The following is a 17629-nucleotide window of genomic DNA, read 5'->3' as shown; positions in this document are numbered from 1 at the left end:
CATTTATTACATATATATTTTGATATAAATATATTTTCAATATTTATTTGTATATCTGTCTACATATCCATACATATCCATCCATCTCTATCATCTATCTATTCATCTCTATCTATGCCTCTCTCTCTCTTTCTATCCCTCTCTTGCTATCATCTGTTTTACCTCTCTCTATCTGTCTATTATCTGTCTAAATATCCATCCATCTGTTCCTATCTCTCTATTATGTATCTATTCACTCATTCCTATTTCTCCCTTTTCCTTTCTCTCTCCTTCTCTCTGTATTATTTTTCTGTTAATCTATTCATATGTTTCTATCTCTGTCTATCATTTCTTTTATCTCTTTCTATCTTTCTAGCCGTCCATCCCTAGATCTTTTCACATATAATCATTTAATCTTATTTGTAGCTAATTGGTTGGATGTTATCTGTAATATCTGGGATAGCTTTCTGGAGGTCCTCCAGATGGTGGATAATCACCACGAGGATGGTCAGGAATAGAATATTGTCTCCTTCATAGTCTGTTCACTCTGGCTGACTTGAGTCCCCAGTTCTCTCAGCCCTTAAACACCCTATTACAATTACATCATTACAGCATACTGAGTATGTGTGAACTAGAGAACCATTATGTCATCATATTAAGTACTAAGTATATGTAAACTAGAGAACCATTATCTCATCAATGACACTGAATTAACACCTTGTTGTAAGTATCCTTGTTTCAAATATACTTCTCCAGAGTACTGGCCCTTTACAATTATCTACTCTATTAGATTGTAATCTCTTTGGTCAGTTTTGCCATTTCTTGTTGCTTGGCATACAGTAGGCAATTAATAAATGCCAGCCGACTTGATTTGAATAATGTCTCAGGAATGGATGGCACAGTGCCTAGTACATAGTAAGTATCATGTGATTATTAGATAATATATTATTAATATGTTAATAATTGTTAATAATGACCTCCCAGAAAAGCATTATTGTATGGTAGTCAGGGATTTGGCTCTGGCAAATCTTCCTAGAAGATCTGGATTAAAGTCTTATCTCTGTCACATACTGGCTAAGAAACCTTGGGCACATCAGGCACTGGCCTGAGCAATCCTTCTAAAACCATATAAGCTGGAGAACAGTTTTTGATCTGCGTTGGTAAAGCACATTTCCTGAGGGGAAGTTCCCTAGACTATGGAAGTCACAGCTCTGGACCCCATAGTCCTAATCTTCTGGGACTCTGTAACGTTCAAATAAGGTGATGTTTGTAAATAAGGTGTTGGCAGATCCTAAAGTGCTCTGGAAAGTAAATGATAATGATGATGATTCACTGAGCCTCGGTTTACCATTGTGTAATGTGAAGATGGATGGCTGCCATTGCTGTTTCTGGCTCCATTGATCCATTAGGCTAGGAGTAAAAGGGAAAGAACACTATCTAACTTGGAGCAAATATTGTTTCATTTCTCTGGGCCTTGATTCCCTCTTCCATAAAATGAAGGATCAAACCAGGTGATCTCTAAGGTGTAATTGAGTTTCTGTAGAGATGTGTTAGATAAAATTTAAGCTGAATATTGTTTTCATATACTTTGAAATATTAGAAAAATGACAGGGAATTTATTCCCAAAGTTGTCAGGGGTTTTATTCTCATTTTCATTTATGGGAATTTCTTGTTTCCCCAGATAAGGAAAACCAGGTCTTTTGAGTTATCAGGAACCCTTTACTGTTCTGGAATCAATCAATTTGTTGTTTTGTGACAGGTCACTTCTCTCGACTTGATTTTTTTTCATCAAAAACAAGGGAATTTTACTGGAGCTATTCATTCATTCACTCAACAAACATGTATCACATGTCTACTGGATAGAACATCGGCCTTAGGCATCATGGAAGAAAAAAATTCAGATAAGATGTGACTCCTGCACTCAGGGAGTTCATTGTCTCAGAGATGATTTCTAGGGATGCTTTCTGTTCAGAAAGCCTAAAATATGTTAACACATATTTCTATCTTGCTTTATGGTTTATATGATACTTTTCTTACCAAATAGAGCTCAGCAGGGTTAAATAGAAGTGGAATTCAAAATAATTTCCTATTTTTATCAGTTTTTCTTGCCTCAGTGATGTACTGTTCAATCATATCCAACTCTCCATGGCCTGATTTGGGGTTTCTTGTAAGAAAAAATATTGGAGTGGTTTGACTTTTCCTTCTGCAACTTATTTTACAGATGAGGTAACTGAGGCAATCAGGGTGAAGTGACTTGCCTTAGAGTTAGTGTCCAGACTGGATTTGAACTCATAAAGATGAGTCTTCCTGACTCCAAATCCAGTATTCTATATGCTGTACCACTTAATTGCCTGAAAAAGTGTAAGTAAATTATTTTCATTTGTTTTTATATTTAATTTTAATCTTATTTTAGGTGAAGCAAGCCAGTAGTCCCAGCATGATTGATCTTGAGTAATTGATCCTCTCTCTGGTCCCAGTTTTTCATCTGTAAAATAAAAAGATAGAGGTTTATCTCCAGTGCCTTATATTGTACTTGGCTCATAGTAGAGGATTAATAAATGCGATAGATCTAGTGAACTCTAAGATCTCTTCCTGCTCTAAAGTTCACTGACTTTATAATTTAATTAAATTCAGTTCGACAAGCATTTAAAAATTTTTTCTATACCAGACATTATGCCAGATGATGAATTCAAGTACAACAAAAGAAAGTTCCTAAAGGATATACATTTTTATATGTAATATACTATAGATTTATATATATATATATACATATATGCATATGTATATATATATTTACACATATTACAAGAACTGGGAGAAAATATGGTTGTTTAATATAGGTGCACATACAAATTCAGTATACATATATAATCACAATTCTGGACCCCATAATTCTAACCTTAAGAGGGGCTGTGATACTGAAATAAGGTGATGTATATACATGTGTGCGGGTATGTGTACGTACATGTATTTTTAGATACCTATCTACATAGACATACATATCTCTCTATTTATCTGTCTTCTATGGACCCTCACCAGCCACGGTGGTGTACTTGGAAAAAAACATTGTACTTTGGAACAACTGAGTTTACTCGATAAACAAACACATAGAGGAAATGCTCACATTTAAATGCTCTGTTTCTGGGGGCTGCTCTCCTGGAAATTCTCTGTAGCTGCTCTGTTCTCCTTCCCTTCATCAAAGACCAAACACCAATGAGAAATGACATCCTTTCTGAATCCAAACTGGACATATCGCCCCACACTTGGCCGGGGGTGGTGGCAGGAAACCGGGCTTCCAGTCCACTCATCCCCATCTGGAGCTGGCTCCCTTTGCCCACCCGCCACCCTCCCTTCTTCCTCCCCAACTCCTTTCAACTTCTGATGTAGAGGGGAACAGCAGGTCTGTTTGATCTGCAAACTCCCAATCAATGGAGGGAGCTGAACATACCCAGAGTGAGGAGCTTCGGTCAGAGGGATTGGGTTTCTGCTGTTGAAATCTTTCTGGCTTGAGGGAAATGGTGATGAACAAAACCAGAGAAGTGAGGGCTGACAGAAGAAACTGGATTTGGCAAGGATGGTGCCTTTCCTCTAGGGGCTGCTGTCATTGAGCCCAAGTCCTTGGAATCCCTGAGAGTTACCCTATTGAATTCCGACTCTTTCACATGCATTTCTTTTAAATAGGAAGTATGATTTTTTTTTTTTTTTTTTTTTTTTGAGGCTGGGGTTAAGTGACTTGCCCAGGGTCACACAGCCAGGAAGTGTTAAGTGTCTGAGACCAGATTTGAACTCCGATCTTCCTGAATCAAGGCTGGTGCTCTATCCACTGCACCACCTAGCTGCCCCTAGGAAGTACGATCTTATAAGATATAAGCTCTTCAGAGTTCAAGGACCTGAGTTCAAATGCTGACACTCTTTATTGCTGTGTGACTTAGAAAACTCACTTAAATTTCTGAGCCTCAGTTTCTTCATCTGTAAAATGAGATTGGTTAGGAAATATCCAGTTTCTTCCCTACCATAAATCTATAATCCAATGGTGGGACATGTTTCCTAGGGAAACAAATAGTACCATATATATGGTATCTATACCATATATACATATCATATATGTATATGTGTATGAGTATTATATATATAAACTACCATATAATGTATACATGTTTATATGTATACATATATATATATATACTCATATACCTATCCTATATACAGTATATATACACACATTAAACATCATAATTTTTCTTATTACTACATTTATATAACATCTACTATATGCTATATATATATAAATATATATGTTAATACATATATATATACATATATATATATATATATATATATATATATATATATATTTCAAATGCTTTATAAACACGGTCTCATTTAATTACCACAACAATTCTGGGAGGTAGTTGTTATTAATATCATCTTAATTTTTACAGTTAAGGAAACTGAAGAAAATAAAAGTTGAGTGATTTCATCAAGTTTGCACAGCTGGCAAGAGTTTGAGGCTGAATTTGCATTCAGGCCTTCTTGACAACCTGCCTGGCATTCTGTGTACTGTGCCATCTTGTTGTCTTAAATATATGCTAAATGGATGGTAAATATGTGGCAAGCTATATAAGACATGATATGATTGATAGGTAACAAATGTGCAATAATTAGGGGAACTTGAGATTATATGCAATAAATAATATATAGTTATTTCCACACATATATACTCAGTGTGAGAGAGGAACTTTGACATGGTGGACAGAGAGCCAATTATTGACTCAAGAAATAATGGGATTGAGTAACTTGGTCTGAATTCTACTAGGTGTGTAACCCTAAGTGAGTTAAGAGTCTCTGTGCCTTTGTCACTTGACCTAAAAGTTACCAAGAAAATGCTGACAGGAGTGGGCAGACAAAATCGCCTCATCTGGGGTGCCCTCTGCAGTACCTCTCCAGAACACTCAGAGTCATCTTTCAACATGATCATCATGAAATCCCAAGAAATGCTGAAATGTAGATGATTCTCAACTTCTCTCTCTATTTCTCTCCTTCTCTTTCCTCTTTCTCTTCCTCTCCCTTACTTCCTCCCTCTTTCCTGCCCTCCTTCCTGTATCACAGAATCTCTAATCTAGAAGGGATTCCAGTCAAACTTGAACCAGAACTTTTTTAGCCTGTACCTTATCTGTCCATTCCAATGGTGGGAGAAAGAAGCGAATCCTCAAAACTCATGGGGCAATTCTCTGATTTTCTAATATCTTTACTTAGCATACCTGTGATCATGAATAAGTTAAGCTATTTAGGTTTTTTTTTTTTAATTTTGGTTTCTTCATCTAAATTGGGGATATTAAGACTGCTAATATCTCTCTCACAGGAGGGTTGTGAACCTCAAAAGACAGAAAGCTCAGCAAAGAAAACTTTTAGGGGCTATATTAATGACAGTTATTATGACTAGGCTTACAACAGAATGCTTTGCACACATCTCATTTAATTTTTTTTTTTTTTTTTTTTTTGAGGCTGGGGTTAAGTGACTTGCCCAGGGTCACACAGCTAGGAAGTGTTAAGTGTCTGAGATCATATTTGAACTCGGGTCTTCCTGAATTCAGGGCTGGTGCTCTATCCACTGCGCCACCTAGCTGCCCCCTCATTTAATCTTGATCTCATTTGATTTATGAATGTCTTCAAGAGTTGCTGTGGCCTCCAGTTCTTTTTATTTTTATGGAGGGGGCAGATTGTTGTTATTTTTAAGTCAGAGTGGCACTAGAAAGAGTCCTAAATTTTGAGTCAGTAAAACCTGGGTGCATATTTTCCTCCTATTCATCCCTTACTATCTATAGGAATATAGACAAAGTATGTAATTTCTCTGAGTCTCATTCTTCATCTATAAGGTGAAGATATTTAATACCTGCAGTAACTTCCTCAAAGGGGAATGATGAGGGTCCAAAATACATATAAAGTTATCAAACAAAAAGCAAAGATTTTTTTAAAAAGCATCATTTACATAGGTGAAATAAATCAAAGTATCCAAATATATGTTGAAGTAAGGATTTTCTTTCAGATGCAGTGGATTAAGACAAACAAACAAACAAAATCCCAAAACTTTGCTTCGAGAGTTAAAAAACTAAAGGAATGGATCAATCAATTGGCAACTATTTATTAAGCTTCCATTATATACTGATGAATAAACATGTGTTAAGTGCCTACTATGTGCCAGATAATGCATTAAGCATCTACTACATGCCAGGCAATGGAGATTTAATTATAAAATTCTTGCTCTCAAGGTACTTATATTTTACTAGGAGATATAATATGTTTACACATAAGCAAATATGTGTTGTTTACAAATTAAAAACCAAGTTATTTGAAGGGAAGGGGATACTAATAAATGGGAAAATCAAGGAAAACATTTACACACATATGATTTATAGTTAGTTATATATGTCTATCCATCCTGTCTATCGTCTACTACTATGATCCATCTATCTATCCATCCATCATCCATCTATCTATCTATCTATATATCTATATCTATATCTATCTATCTATCTATCTATATCTATATCTATATCTATCTATCTATCTATCTATCTATCTATCTATCTATCTATCTATCTATCTATCTATAAAGGCAGTTATGTGACATAGTAGATAAATTGCCAGTTAGAAGAGTCAGGAGGACCCGAGTTCAAATTTGATCTCAGGCACTTATTAATTAATTGTGTGACCCTGGGCAAATCACTTGCCTCTGTTAACCTCAGTTTCCTCATCTATAAAAATTAAGTTGGAGAAGAAAATGACAAAGCACTTCAGTATTCTTTACCAAAAAAACACCAAATGGAATCATGAGTCAGACAACTGAAAAACATCTGAACTATTACTACTAAAACAAATCTATCTCTAATAAGCATCTATTTATCTATCATCTATCAATCCATCTATCCATCCATTTATCTATCAATTTATTTGTCTAACCATTAATATCTATCTCTCTACTCAATTATCTATCCATCTTTTTAATTTATATCTATTATCTATTTATCATCTGTCTATAGATAATATAGATGATTTATATATCTATATATAGTCTACATCTACCTATCCAACAATTTATTTATACATCTATTTATCTAACTATCCTATATCTATCCTTTCTTCCCTTTCTGTCTGTTTTTGCCTCTCTGTCTCTGTGTCTGTGTCTGTCTGCCTGTCTATCGGTCTGTCGGTCTGTCTCTCTCTCTCTCTCTCTGTTTCTCTCGATCACACACACACACACACACACACACACACACACACACTCACACATAAACACACACACACATCCATTTGTACATCCAACCCACTGAAAAGGAAGAGTTGATTTTTGTCATTTGACCATGGTATAGGGGATAAGCACTGGGAATAGCATGAGAGAACCTGTATTCAAATCCTGCCTCAGACACTTTTCTATCTATGTGATTGTGGGCAAATCATTTCACCTCTCTGTGTCGCAGTTCCTTCACATGTAAAATGAGAGGAGTAGAATTGCTGTCATTCACAATCCTTTCCAGAGCTAAATCTATGACCTGCTTTTCAAACCTGGGTTTCTTACTTATAATTCGCGTGTTCTCAAAGAAGTCAATTAACATCCCTGGACCTCAGTTTCCTTGTCTGTAAAGTGAGGAGTTGTGGTGGAAGACCTTTACCATGCTTTCTGATTCTCTGATTTTATATTATTTTGTTGGCTTCAACAGAGAAATAAAGAATATTACACACACACACACACACACACACACACACACACACACACACACACACATTCCCTCATTTATTACCCTCAGTGTGAAGTTTAAGGCATATTTCATCAGGACTTTTAAAAGATCTGCTCCTTAGAGACCAGTTTTTAGCTTTGATCTGAGTGCTTTTAAAGGTAAATACAGGTAATGATCAATTTGTCTGGCCATAACCTGCAATAAATATCTTATTACACCCATCTGGCTCTGTGGACCCTGAGAATTGTTTGTGTTCACTAATTGTCTATTGATTATTAACTGGCCCAGGCTCCTGGTTCCATCAGGTTAAGCACACCTGTTTACCATGCTCTTGGGCTCACTAAATAGCACTACCATGGAGCCAAATAGTCTTTGATTTAGAAGGGATTTTGGTGGCCATCAATCCAGTGGGCACCCGAGGGAGGAATCAGTGTGGCAGCAGCTCTGATCTGTGGCAGTCCAGCCTTTGTTTGAAGACTTCCCATGAAGAGAATCCAGCATCTGTGGAGTCAGCTCCATTCCTCTCTGGAGTATCTCTAGTGGTTAGCAAAAGTGGTCCTTATCTCAAGCCTTTCTATCCGGTTTCATGGATGGAAATGCTTTTCTCCTCTGACAGTCAGAACCGGTCCTAGATGATGAGATCAAATTTTATGTGTGTGTGTGTGTGTGTGTGTGTGTGTGTGTGTGTGTGCACATGTATGGCCCTTACAAATCTGAACTGTGCCATCGAATATCTCAGCACCCTTGAGTGTGAATTACAGAACCATAGTATCTCAAGGTTCGTTAGAACTTCAGACACCATCTAGATCAAAGCTTGCCCAAACACAAGAAATTTAACTACAGAATCCTTGACTAGAGGTATTCTGAGGAAGATGAAATCATTCATTATCTCCTAAGGCAAAGCATTTCCCTTTGGGACAACTTTAATAGTGAAGTAAAATTCTCCTCACACTAAGCCTAAATCAGCCTCTCTGCAACTTCTAAGCAGTTTTTCAAGTTCTCTTTAGGACCAAGAGAAGAAAATCTTTGATATAATGATTCTTCATATATGTGAAATCAAAATACTTCTATTTCCTTCCATTGCATGGATCCAAGGCACCTCATCATTGTGTTTTCTTTCTCTGGACACTCTCCAACAAGTCTTGTCTTTTCTGTAAGCCAGAACTGGAAGGGAGCATACGTGTAGTCTAAGGCAGAGTGCATGAAAATGGACACTTCCTTATCCTATATTTTAATGTGGTTGTCAACTGAATTAGGAAGGACTTTCAGTGTAGACTCAATCACATAACATCCCAAGCTCTCAGTTTCCCCAATCAGTTGAAAAAACAGTGTGCTACAATCAAAAGTTGTCTAATTTTAGATTCAGAGAATTGGTGTTCAAATCTCTTCTCTGTTATCCTCCTCCAGGTCTCTCTTTAGTCAAGTGGGCTCAACTTCCAGTTTTATCACTTACTTATACGCAGTCTTGTTCATAATTTCTCTCAGTTTCCCCATCTGTCAAATGGCACTAGAATAATCTTATCTGACATTTCCTTTCTTACTCCCACCCCAGCATACTAACCAAGTCCTGAAGATGGTGTGACAATAAATGAGATAATATCTGTGAAATATTCAGGACTTCTTTAGAAGGAAGCTGCTATTATAAACCCAATGTCTTATTACTCAGTGTTGACATGTTGGGGGAGGAGTATTCCAGGGCTCTTTATCTATTTTCTCTTTTTATAACATAAAAAGAGCTCAAATTTCAATAGCAATATGAAGAATGGACATTTTCTTGCATCCGTCTCCAAACCAAACTCAGAGCCTGATGAAATTCATCTCCTCTTGCAAAGCCATGTTTGGAGGGGAAGTTAATGGGGCATATAGGGAAGAGAGGATAGTTTTTTTTTCCAAGCATCTGAGGGAAAAGACAGAAGAGACTCAGCCTAATTAATAAGAAACTCAGATTAGAGATTAGACTGGAACTAGTTCAAACTGCTGGAGAAGCAACTGTTGAATTTTCAACATGAGATTTTATACCTCAAAAATCATCAAGTGATTTCATGATAAATTCATTGTTTTTTTTTTTTGGTTGACTGGGCTTAAAAAAGTGATAGGAAAAATGTTAATACTGCATAATAATCTTAAACGTGAGTCATATGAATGTTTCTTTTCCAAAGAGACAATCGTTAAATGCTTACCAGTTTACTCCTGGTCTTATTTCTTTCCATTCAGAGCCCTGCCTTTTTTCTATCAGAATCCTCACCTCCTTCAGGTTTTACCTCAGGTATTTGTTTTTGTTGTTCATTCTTCATTTTGAAAGAAGACCAATGACCATCATGATGCTGGATATGTATAATGTTTTGATTTGTGTGTATATTGCATCACTTCTTAGAAGAAGCCTTTCCTGGACCTGTATGTGCCAAAATTTGTGGTAGCCCTTTTTGTAGTGGCTAGAAACTGGAAGATGAATGGATGTCCATCAATTGGAGAATGGTTGGGTAAATTATGGTATATGAATGCTATGAAATATTATTGTTCTGTAAGAAATGACCAGCAGGAGGAATACAGAGAGGCTTGGAGAGACTTACATCAACTGATGCTGAGTGAAATGAGCAGAACCAAGAGATCATTATATACTTCAACAACAATACTGTATGAAGATGTATTCTGATGGAAGTGGATATCTTCAACACAGAGAAGAACCTAATTCAGTTCCAATTGATCAATGATGCATAGAATCAGCTACACCCAGAAAAGGAACACTGGGAAATGAATGTAAACTGTGAGCATTGTTTTGTTTTTCTTCACAGATTATTTTTAGCTTCTGAATACAATTCTTCCTTTGCAACAACAACAATGAAATTCAGTTCTGCACATATATATTTGTACCTAGGATATACTATAAGATATTTAATATGTATGGGAATGCCTGCCATCTAGGGGAGGGGGTGGAGGGAAGGAGGGGAAAAATTCGGAACAGAAGGGAGTACAAGGGATAATGTGGTAAAAAAAAAATTTACCTATGCATATGTACTGTCAAAAAAAGTTATAATTATAAAAATTAATAAAAATATAAATTTTATTTAAAAAAAAGAAGAAGAAGCCTTTCCTGGTATCTGTATTTAATACAAGTAAACAATCACTTCTTCGGAGTTTAATATGTACCAGTGACTCTTCTAAGTAAAAGAGATACAAAAAAAGGTTAAAATAGGACTTTCCCTCAAGAAGTCAAAAAGGGCAAAGACTCATAGTGATTTATCTTGACTCAAATAACCATCTGCATACTTTTCTACTGATATTTTTCAATAAGCAACTGGGGATTAAGGATTATTTTTAATTTTATCTCTGTATTGCCAACAGCCAACACCAAGTTATGTTCATAGTAGAGACTTAAATTCTTATGAAATTGGATTGGATTGAGACCTTGAGATCATCCAGTCCATCTCAAACTCTATCTTATGGTTGTTTTCACTGAGACTTGGAGAGCCTAAATAACCTGCTTATGACCACACAGGGTATGCTTGGAGAGCTATGCTTTTTCAGACCTTGGACACCAAAGTCATCCAATGCATCCCAGCTCATTGGCTGCCTCTTTATTTTTGTTTTGTCACTAGACTTTGATAACTAGAAAAGAGAGTGAGTGTGACAATTTTGTGCAATCTAAATCACTCACAAATTAAGTGATATTATTGATCCTCTTAAAAAATGAAGGACAAACAATAATGTTTTTAAGGTTGAAAATGACAGTGGATGGAGAAGTAAACTTAAGGTCAAGAAGACCTGGGTTCTAGTTCTGCTTTGACAAATTATAGTTCAAAGCCACTCAGAGCTTTTGCCTTCCCTTTACTGAAAGGTAGGAGGATGGGAGAGGGGAAAAGAAAGGAAAACAAAAATAAAGAATAGCAAAAATTTATAATAACTTGGATTTATATAATACTTTATACTTTAGAATGTATTTGATGGAAATGAATCTATTTAATCCTCCCAGATTTGTGAGGGAGATACTATTATTATCCTCATTTTACAGAGGAAGAAACTGAGGCAGACAAGTTAGATGTCCTGCTCAGGGACGGACAACTAGTATGCATCTAATGATGGATTTTTACCCAATTCACCTTGATTGCAGAGTAAATGCTCTCTCTACCTATTCCACCATACTGTTTTCATAATGCTAAAGGATCATTAGCCATTTCAAATATATTGTTAAGAGATACAGCACATTGTGATGAAAAACCTAATCTCAGTACCACTTTTCAGAATGGAATCCCCCTGAGGACAAGAACTATATATTTTTCCTCTGTGTATTTATATTCATGGTACTTAGTACGTGTCTGGCACACAGCAGGCACTCAATAAATGCTTATTGACTGATTTCTTCTGACATCTATGTCTCTGTGACTCTGTTAATCTTTCAACTCCCAGGTAACAATCTACATTGGCAGCAATCTGTATGAGGAGAGGAAGTTGCCTCATTCCCGGTTTTCCTTTAACCAATGAAATCATAGGTTCAGGCCCCCTACACCTAATAAAAGCAGCTAAAATTTATATAGTACTTTAAAGCTTGCAAACCATTATATATATGTGTGTGTGTGTGTGTATGTGTGTGTATAAATATGTATATAGACATATGTTACAGTATAATGTATTATGTATTACATAATATGTTTTATTATACAGTATGTTTTATTGTATATTACACAATATATTACATAATGAATTTTACTATATATTACATACAATATATTATATTTTATATATTATGTTAAATACATATATATACATATAAAAACTCATTTGCTAGCAATCACAATCTTTGATAGATTGAACAAAAAACAAACCAGATTTTTACCCCTGACCCCAGCCCATTTATCATAATTGGAACTGATTTTAAAGACATTTAAGAAGAAAGAAGCATTTCATTCCAACCTGAAGAAAGCTTTGGGCAGTGTATTCAAAGGTAGCAACCTTTTTCTTTATTCCAAGGTCATAAACTTGAAGAGCTTAGAAATTTTCCACCCTTTACTTTTTTTTAGGGGGGAAGTATCCATTTGGGAGCTCTTTCTGGAATCCCTTTGTGGAAACCGATTTTCGTTCCCTTACCAGTCCTACTTCTGTGAGCTTTGGACAACTAAGGAGACCTTTTCTACCCTCACTCCCAACTTTTCCTTGAGGCTTTAAAGCTAGAGAGACTTACGGGTTGCTTATCCCAGATGATTTCCATTGAATTAAGAGGAGTTGAAGTTTCTGCAAATGAGGAAAATTGATGTCAACAAACCTCTATTGTGGTGATCAAATGGCTTTCTCCCATGTCTGGTATAAAATTTCATCCCTTTCTTTCCCTCTTTGCATCCCACCCCCTCCCTCTGTCCAACCCCTACTTCCTCCACCGACTCAGACTTAAATTAGAGATGGCAAGTGCTGCAGGAGGCCTGGATACCTCTTGGCTTCCAGGGGAAAACACGAAGAAACTCGTTGACAGTCCCTCCTTGGCCATTTCAAATATCGTAACAGTCAACAGGTTAAAGGGATAGAGGCATAAAAAGTGACCCAGCTAGTTCATGGTGATGGAATGCTGCTGTGAGCAGCTGCCAGTTTCACACTGTACTTAATTCAAGTCTGATTCCATAAGGGACCTATAAAAAAAAAGAATCTTTCCATAGGAAATACTCCGAGAAGCTGGTCTTTAATTTTGAGACAGGATGGTCCTTGTTAGAGTTGGCACTAGCATCACATGACATCTCCTTCTGAACTAGCTTAATCTTGGCCCTATAAAAACCAGTTTAGTGAAGGGATACAAATTGGGGAGCTTAGCCTAAGAATTCCTCGTTCCAGAACTAAGTGACTTGGGTTTTTCTTCTGAAAGCCAGCTTCCTGGATGCTTATTGCCTTTCATGCAGCCAAGTGTAGCTGGGCCATTGGATTTGTCTATCAAAACACTCTTGCAAAGTCCTATTTTAAAAGGGGGGTTGTGAAAATATGATGGCATCCACATCAACTGTAAACCTTTCCTAATAATTCTTCAGAAAATACATCTACTGTAAAGGATTCCCCTGGAGACAGGTCAGCCTTTTTTTTCCTAGCAAAAAAATATGGCAGCTAACGGGTGTTCCAAGGAGCCAGTGGTGAGGGACCAAGGTCTCTGAGAACATGGAAAATGTCAAACATTTGGTCTTTCTCTCCCAAGCAATCAATCAGGAAAGAATGCACCAGGGTCTTGGTTATTTCCATCCCCCTCTCTAATCTTATTCTACATTATTCCTTCTTGAACATTTTCTATTGCTCTCTCAGTGGTCTGGTAGCCATGCCTTATTTGTAGTGTTCTATATTCTGTTTCCCTAACGTTTTTTAGCTAGAACTCTATGCTCACAATACAATGAAAGAAATATTTTTTCTTTCTTTCTTCCTTTCTTCCTTCTTCCTTCCTTCCTTCCTCCTTCCTTCCTTCCTTCCTTCCTTCCCTTCCTTCCTTCCTTCCTTCCTTCCTTCCTTCCTTCCTTCCTTCCTTCCTTCCTTCCTTCCTTCCTTCCTTCCTTCCTTCCTTCCCTTCCTTCCTTCCTTCCTTCCTTTCTTTCTTTCTTTCTTTCTTTCTTTCTTTCTTTCTTTCTTTCTTTCTTTCTTTTCTTTTCTTTCTTTCTTTCTTTCTTTCTGTCTTTCTTTCTTTCTTTCTTTCTTTCTTTCTTTCTTTCTTTCTTTCTTTCTTTCTTTCTTTCTTTCTTTCTTTCTTTCTTTCTTTCTTTCTTTCTTTCTTTCTTTCTTTCTTTCTTTCTTTCCTTTCTTTCTTTCTTCCTTTCTCTCAGGTCCTCCTGATTTCAGGGATGGTGCTCTATCCAATGCACCACCTAGCTATGCCTAAACCCCCCTCATTTCTACCTAATGAACTTGTAGATTCCTTAAAAATGCTATTTGGGTACTACTGCCTATATGACAATGTTCTGGAATTACTCAGATAGCAGAATAGTCTTTCTCTGGAAATTATTGCATATATCTTCCATTTTATTTGCACAAACATACCCCCCTCTCTCCTTCACATTAGTTTTTAAGTTTGTGTTTCTCTTCTAAACCTAAAGTAATATACATGTATTACTTGGGATAAACAATAGTTTTGATATGGGTTCATATGAAAAAGAAAAAAATGCAACATTGGTAATGCATGTAGTGGGTAGACTCAGAATTTCTAATCTTGACCAGATGAAATCAGAGGGAGTTGATTTTCCCTACTTAATTCTTCATTAGTACAATCAGATGAGTGTTGAATTTTGTGTTATACCCATATGCTTTATTGCTCTTTTGTGCTTTTAATTCTTTCAATGCTTATTCCTTAAAGGAAATGTGTGCAAATGGTAACTTTTAAAGAGCCTATGTCAGTGACTGGTAGAGATATTGCAGAGGTTGTTTGTGTAATCAAGTGTTTTAGGGATCATTCAAAGCTACAGCAGAACAAGGTCAGTTGCATTGAAGGAAAAAAAGTGGATTTAAAAAAGAATACCATCCCAAACTAACAAGCTATTGTTTCAAAACATTAAATTAATCCTCAGAAATCAAGCAAAGACCTTGAGAAGGACTTGTCATATCTACAGTATGGAAAAGGCTTCTTAAGGTTGAAAGGACAATAAGAAAAAAATAGCTAATAATTGCTACAAATACTAGTCATGGGCAAGATAGCAGAAAGAGTGGAGTGCCAAAGATTAGGAGAATGTTATTTTTACTAATTAAACTATTTTTAATTTAAAAAAATTTAAATAAACTAATTTTAAAAATTAAATAAATTTTAAATTTAATATTTATATATTATATATTAATATAATAATATAATATTTTTTAAAATTAAAAAAATTTCAAATTAAATTTACATCAGAATCATTGTAAGAGAAAGTCTAGTTAGGCCTATAAGATGTGGTCATCATCCTCAGTTTATAAAAATACATCCTCCAAAAAGGTTATCTGTTTGTTTTGTACTTCTAGTGTGTCTGGACATCTTTATATATGTTGAGGAAATGCATTTCTATATACTTTTGTTCTAATTCTAATACATTTGTTACTATACTGGGAAGCAAGATTATTATAAACACTATAATATCACCTTGCACCATAAAGACACCATAGAAAGTTAAGAAATTTACACAAGATGGAAATAAATTAACTTTAGTCACCTGAGAACTCACCTGATTTAAACCCATTGAAAACCATAATCAAGGCTAGAGTTGGAAAAATTGATTCCAAGATGCACTTAATTTCCAATGGGATATTATGGTTTCATGCTGAAGAATTAAAGAAAATGTGCCAGAATCTGATGAACTCAATCATGTAAAACAAGTGATTATAGCAAAGGGACGTATTGCCAATAAAAATATTTTTGAAGATGTAAAAAATTATAATGTTTATTGTATACCAATAAATGTAATTATTTCACCTTGTCCCAGGTGCACACAAATGGATCATAATGCTCAGAGCAGAGTAGGAATTTAACAAATGTTTGTTGAATTTAATTAAATTGAATGTTTGGGGGGGCAACTTTGATCAAATAACTGGGCAAGAAATAATAATAATAATAACTAATATTTGTTGAATGCTTTCAAGTTTGCTAGTAAGTATATGCACATATTTTTTTTGAAATTCACAATAGAACCATGAGGTAGGTACTCTGGATAAACATTTTATAGAGGAGGAAAGTGAAGTAACTCATCTATACTCATGCCAGCCAGAATTAGAACCCAGGTCTTTTTTACTATGAATTCAGCACATTATCCACTATACCATGTGGCTAAATAAACCAGTTGTCTCCAATAATACCCTTATCCTCGCCCCAAATGCATTCTCCTTCCTGCTTTGGAAGGGTCTTATGGGCAGCGCCAAGGGGGGAAAGTTTAGTGAATGAAATCGTTTTGTCGGATGACCCTATTAAGTGTAACAGATCCACACTTATGCCTCGGAGGGGGATGATTGATACTAAGGAGCTGAGTCCATTTTAAAACACACACACCAAACAAAGACACTCTTCATTCTGAGACTTCTCCTCTCCTCCCAGTCTGGGCTCCAGACTCCTCACGCACACGTGTTTGTGTTGGCAAAGCTGAACCCCTTACTCGCGGTTTTCCTAAGTCTATTTATTTATGTGATTCTTAATATATTGTAATATGGCCTCCTCCCCAGGTGATCTGTATTCTGAATAAGACCTTTACTCAAGGCATCAGGATTCAAGTGGGATCTAAGAAGGATGCCGATATGCCCAGGAGTGTCTTGGGTTACTGCCCCAATTTCTAAGGTGCCATGACTGTGGGCTCCTCTCCTCTCCTTTTATGGTCTTATTTTCCTCAGGGAAGTCACTTCTCTCGTCTATATTTCCATTTCCTTATTTATAAAATGAAAAAGAATTGAGACAGGCGGGTAGTTAGAGAGATTGAGAGACACACATTTATTCCTATGAGAGAAGAGGGAGAGAGAGAGAGAGAGAGAGAGAGAGAGAGAGAGAGAGAGAGAGAGAGAGAGAGAGAGAGAGAGAGAGAGAGAGAAGAGAGAGAGAGAGAGAGAGAGAGAGAGAGAGAGAGAGAGAGGATGGGAGGGAGGGAGAATAAAGACCTATACAGACAGAATACTTACTAAATTCTTAGTACATGCTATATGCCAATGATACAAATACAAGCAAAGGGATATAACACGAGTATATTTAGAGACAAAGGAAGGGTTTCTGAGTGGGTGCAATATGACAAGTAAGGAGAAAGATGCAGAATCCAGAATTAGTTGAGGAGAGAGCAAGATAGTTATATAACTATTTAAAGAGACATGATTAAGTTAGATGGATGGATGGATGGATAGATAGGTGTATGGATAGATGGATGGATGAATGAATGGATAGTTGGATGGATGAATGGAAAAATAGATAAATAGATGAACAGACAGATGGATAGATGAAGAAATTGATGAGAAATGGATAG

The sequence above is a fragment of the Sminthopsis crassicaudata genome, chromosome 3, assembly GCF_048593235.1.
Source record: "Sminthopsis crassicaudata isolate SCR6 chromosome 3, ASM4859323v1, whole genome shotgun sequence".
NCBI lineage: Eukaryota > Metazoa > Chordata > Mammalia > Dasyuromorphia > Dasyuridae > Sminthopsis > Sminthopsis crassicaudata.
This window is presented reverse-complemented; position numbering follows the sequence as displayed.